This window comes from Nyctereutes procyonoides, unplaced genomic scaffold (genome assembly GCF_905146905.1).
Source record: "Nyctereutes procyonoides isolate TBG_1078 unplaced genomic scaffold, NYPRO_anot_genome, whole genome shotgun sequence".
Taxonomy (NCBI): domain Eukaryota; kingdom Metazoa; phylum Chordata; class Mammalia; order Carnivora; family Canidae; genus Nyctereutes; species Nyctereutes procyonoides.
Window position 1 is genome coordinate 77,244,890 of NW_026575126.1, and position 5,121 is coordinate 77,250,010.

Here is a 5,121-nt window from a genome sequence, read left to right on the forward strand (position 1 = left end):
GCCGAGCAGCCCCCAGCGTGACGCGGCGCGGCCGCCGGGCCGGCCGCGGGGCCCAGGGCGCAGCGCGGCGGCGGGAGGGCGGCCGCTCCCTCAGCGCCAGCGGGCTCGCCGACCACCGCGCGCCGCAGGGCCACCGGCCCGACCCGGCCGCCTGCCGCTATTGGCCGAGGCTCCGCGTGCCCCGCCCCGATTGGCAGGCAGCTCGTCCACTCCAAGAGCAGGCAGCGCCTGAGCAGCCACTGGGAGGCGGGCCTGCCCGCTGCCCTGCTCTGATTGGTTGCCGGGCCAGCGGACGCCCTCCTCCCGCCGTCTCTCGCGCGCCGTCGCCTCTACGCGGGCTCCGCCCGTTGGCTCGGAGGGCGCTTCCCGCCGCGGGGTCGACGCCTCCAGAGCTGAGGGGAGGCGGGGCTCGCCGTCGCGTCGTTCGCCCGCCCGCAGGCGGTCGGAGGCCGGGGGAACCTGCGGCGGCGGTGGGGGGCCTGGGTCGCCCGGGCGGCCCGAGAGCAGGGGCAGCGCTGCGCCGGGGCCGCCGGGGCCCCCCCTGGGCGTCCGGCCCTTCCCGACTCAAGCGGGAATCCGGAAACAACAGTCCTAGGAGCGACCGCGGTCCAGTCAGCGTGACAGTGCGTGTCCACTGTCCACCCGCGCGCCGGGCCGCGGTCACCGCCGGCCGCACCTCGGGCGCCGTGTCCCCAGCGGGGGCTCCGCTCGGGCCCAGGATCGAACTCCTTCCAACCGCTTCACCCCGGTTCCTCGTCGGTCCTCGAACCGTGACAGATCGTGAAGGTGGGCACCTCCCCTGCTGGGCCCTCCACACGCCCGGCTGTCGGCGGTCAGTGCCTCCCCCCACTTCCGTGCATCGCAGCCACGGGAGCGGGGCCTTGTCGAATTCGCAGCCCTCCCCCGAGAGTCCGATTCGGTCTGGAGCGCAGCCCTCCCGCGGCAGTCCTCACAGGCGGCTGGTGATCCCGCCGCAGGCCCATGAACCACTCTTCGGGGAGCACGGCCCTAAACAGGGCCCTAGAGGTTCCCCTTATCTATCACTCTCTGCTCCCAGTTGTCAACAATACGTAACAAAATTGCCTCTTTCCATCCTACGACAAGTAGGATGTTTCAGCTGTAGCAGAAACCGCAACCAAAATAATAAGAATTTTATGATTGTGTATGACGTCTGAGCAGATCCTGGGTTGATTGACTAACTCAACTGAACAAGCAGTTACCTGGACCAGCTTCCTTCCGTTTATCCACTGGGGACAGACGGCCTCTCCTCCCTTAGGAATCCATATGAGAAAACCGCAGAACTGAGGGCAATCAGGGACTGGGCTATTCTGACTCCTTAAAGAAAGGCTGAGCAGGGAGCCCCAGAGGCTCAGGAGATGGGGAAATCCATATGCAACCAGTTTTACTTTGCATTCTGAATGTGCCAGAGTTTGCATTTTCCATTCCTGCTGAGGATCTCCTTCACGCATGTGGTTTCCCAGCTATTTGTTTACACAGCGAGGGAAAATCCAAGGTCAGCAGCCTGGAATGAGGACTGGCTGAATGAGTAGGAAGAGGTTGGAACAGGCTTTCTGGGAAAGCAAAGTAGTTTGCTGGCAGCAGCTATCTCCACCCAACAGTGGAATGACTTCCAGGCCTTTTCACATGAGGGTTGCAGGGAAGGGTCTGTGAGCCTTTGAGAGAGCCATGGGATGAGTAGCAGATACTCTCGTGCAGAGGTGGGGGCTGCTCTCAGAACACAGGCAGTTATATCCTGAGTTCACTTCTCCAAAACTAAACCAAACAGGCCTGAGATCAAACCCTGAGATTAGGGATCCCTGGGTGGCGCAGCGGTTTGGCGCCTGTCTTTGGCCCAGGGCGCGATCCTGGAGACCCGGGATCGAATCCCACGTCGGGCTCCCGGTGCATGGAGCCTGCTTCTCCTTCTGCCTGTGTCTCTGCCTCTCTCTCTCTCATTCTGTGTGACTATCATAAATAAATAAAAATTAAAAAAATATATTTAAAAAAAAAAAAAAAACCCTGAGATTAGTAACTGGATTCTATTCTCCATGTATCCTTGAAGAAAAGAACTTCTGAATGCTGGCAAATCTTTAAAGTACTGATTTAACTACTGAATTTTCTCTCTTGTTTCTAGTTTATTGAATAACAACCATAAAGGAAATGAAAACAGAACCAAAAGCATCCACCTTCTATTCCATATTGCCTTCTTAGTTTTAATTTTGATTTAAATATTTTAGGCTTATCAAAAATTATGGACAATAATAATTGAAAACCCATGTACTTAGCTTGGGAGCTAATGAAACACATGTAACACAATATTAGAAACACAACTGTATCTGTACACACCTCCCTAATCTCATTTTCCCCTCCTAAATACAGTATATGTATCATTCCATGCATGTTTTCTCTTTAGTCAGGTTATATAACACAGAAAAGTGCAAGACCATTTATGTACAGCTTGAAGAAAAATTATAAAGGAAATAACCATAATACTACCACTCAGTCAAGAACTAGAACATTGGGACACCTGGGTGGCTCAGTGGTTGAGTGTCAGCCTTCAGCTCAGGGCGTGATCCCGGGGTTCTGGGATCTAGCCCCACAATCAGGCTCCTTGCATGAAGCCTGCTTCTCCCTCTGCCTGTGTCTCTGCCTCTGTCTGTGTGTCTCATGAATAAATAGATAAATAACCTAAAAAAAAAAACAAAAACAGAACATTACAAGCCCCTACATTCTCCAAGGGTCCTCCCTGATGAAGACAGCCTCCATTCTCTCAGAGGTCACCAGCATCCTCACTTTTCTGACAATCATTTACTTGTTTTCCGAGCTTAACCACCCTTTTCTGCATCTCCTAAGCAATGCCGTTTGATTTTAGCTCTTTTTAGATTTTAAGATTTACTTATTTTAAAGAAACAGAGAGCAGAGGGAGGGGCAGAGGGAGAAGGAGAGAGAGAATCTGAAGCAGGCTCCCCTCTGAGCTTGGAGTCTGACCCTGGGCTTGATTCCACAATTTTGAGATCATGACCCGAGCCAAAACCAAGAGTCGGACACTTAGCCAACTAAGTCAGCTAAGTGCCCCTGTTTTTAGACTTTAAGTAAATGCAGTGTTATCCATGCCACTATTGATGAATAGTTATTTTCTAGTGTTGTGTTATGACAATCAATGCTGCTATGAACCTAATTTTAATGTCTCTTGCTGTTCTGAACATTTTATATCAAATCATGTCACTCCTGCATTTCAAGCTCTTCAAGGGTATCCTTGTTTCCAAAACAGGTAAAGAAAAAAGCTTGGTTCTGAGTGAAGGGAGAATGGGAGGAAAATAAAAGAAAACAAAAAAAAAAGTGCAAATACTCTGTGAAGGAGCTTTGCTGGCACCCAGAACTTTTCTACCTCCCAAGTTTTAGCTCCATTGATCACTAGATTCTGTCCTTCTGTTTATTTCCCAAAACCTGCTTTACTTGCTTTGCTACTTCTTTAAGACTGATGATGGTTCCTTACCCACCCAACCTTTTCTCTCAGGTATCTGATAAAATGACTTGATTTTATTTTCTCCCATATCCTACCAAGATCCTAATGTACCCATTTAAGCATCTCCCTAGGGAATGCCTTCGCGTGTTCCTTCCCAGCACCTGACCTTGGGACAACAACCCATCAGATTAACCCATCAGCTTCCATGCTCTGTCTCTGGGTGAGTGAGAATGGTACCAGTGAGTATGAGAATTGGTACCATTAGGGCAACCTGGGTGGCTCAGCGGTTTAGCGCTGCCTTTGGCCCACAGTGTGATCCTGGTGACCTGGGATCCCTGCATGGAGCCTGCTTCTCCCTCTGCCTCTGTCTCTGCTTCTCTCTCTCTCTCTCTCAGAAATAAATAAAATCTTAAAAAAAATAAGAATTGGTACCACTATAAATGCATGATCAACTCACACCGTGCCACTGTGCAATCTGTTCATGTGTTTCTTCTAGTCAGCTTTCTTTTTTTCTCTTTTTAAAATTGAGATATAATTGACATACAACATTCTATTAGTTTCAGGTGTACAAATATAGTGACTCAATATTTGTAGAAATTGCAAAAAGATTACCACAATAAGGCCAGTCAATATTCAAGTCAGCTTCCTTTTCTATTTCCAGTCTTATCCTTCTTCCCAAGACCCTTCTTTTTTTTTTTTTTTTTTTTCCAAGACCCTTCTGCATTCCAGGTTATCACCCCTCCTTCCAGGAAATGGCAGTTTGACCTTTATTGCGTAGAGCAATGAGGCTTCAGGCAGGAGGAACTCCCTCAACTTCCTTCCATCTCACCTGCATGTTAACCCTCTTTAGGTTTAAGGCTGTCTCTCAAGGATGCCCTAACTTTTCCAGGATTGTACTTGCTCCATCAGTTAACCCTTTTCTCTTCTGAATTTTCAGTCTCTTCCTCTATATTGTTCCCTTTGCTGCAGCCTATTTTTTGTGCCAGTTTCTTCCATCATAATAAATAAAAATTCTTCAATCCCGCATCCTTCTCTAGGTAGCACAGCTTCTTTCTCTGTCTCTTCGTGGCCAGTATCCTCACAAGAGTCCACACTGCTTCCTCTATTCCTTACCCCCATTGCAAAGTAGACTTCTCACCCATCACTGAAAGAGCAGCCTCTGAGTTGCCAAGCCCAATGACCTGTCCTTCCTGAATTCATTCATTCATTCATTCATTCATTCATTTATTTATTTATTTATTTATTTATTTATTTATTTATGATAGTCACAGAGAGAGAGAGAGAGAGAGAGAGAGAGGCAGAGGCACAGGCAGAGGGAGAAGCAGGCTCCATACACCGGGAGCCCGACGTGGGATTCGATCCTGGGTCTCCAGGATCGCGCCCTGGGCCAAAGGCAGGCGCCAAACCGCTGTGCCACCCAGGGATCCCTCCTGAATTCTTTGAAGCATGCCACAACTGACAAATTTCTTTCTTTTAAAACCCCTTCCTCCTTTGAATTCCATGAGCCTCTTCTGTCTCTCCTCTCCATCTGTTTCCCATCTCCTTTGCAGGGCTCATTCACCCTCTCACCTCTTTAGGGCTGTTGGATCCTGGAATTAGCTCTTGGCTTTCTTCTTTCCTGTTCTACATACACTCTCCAGGTGATTATCTAATCC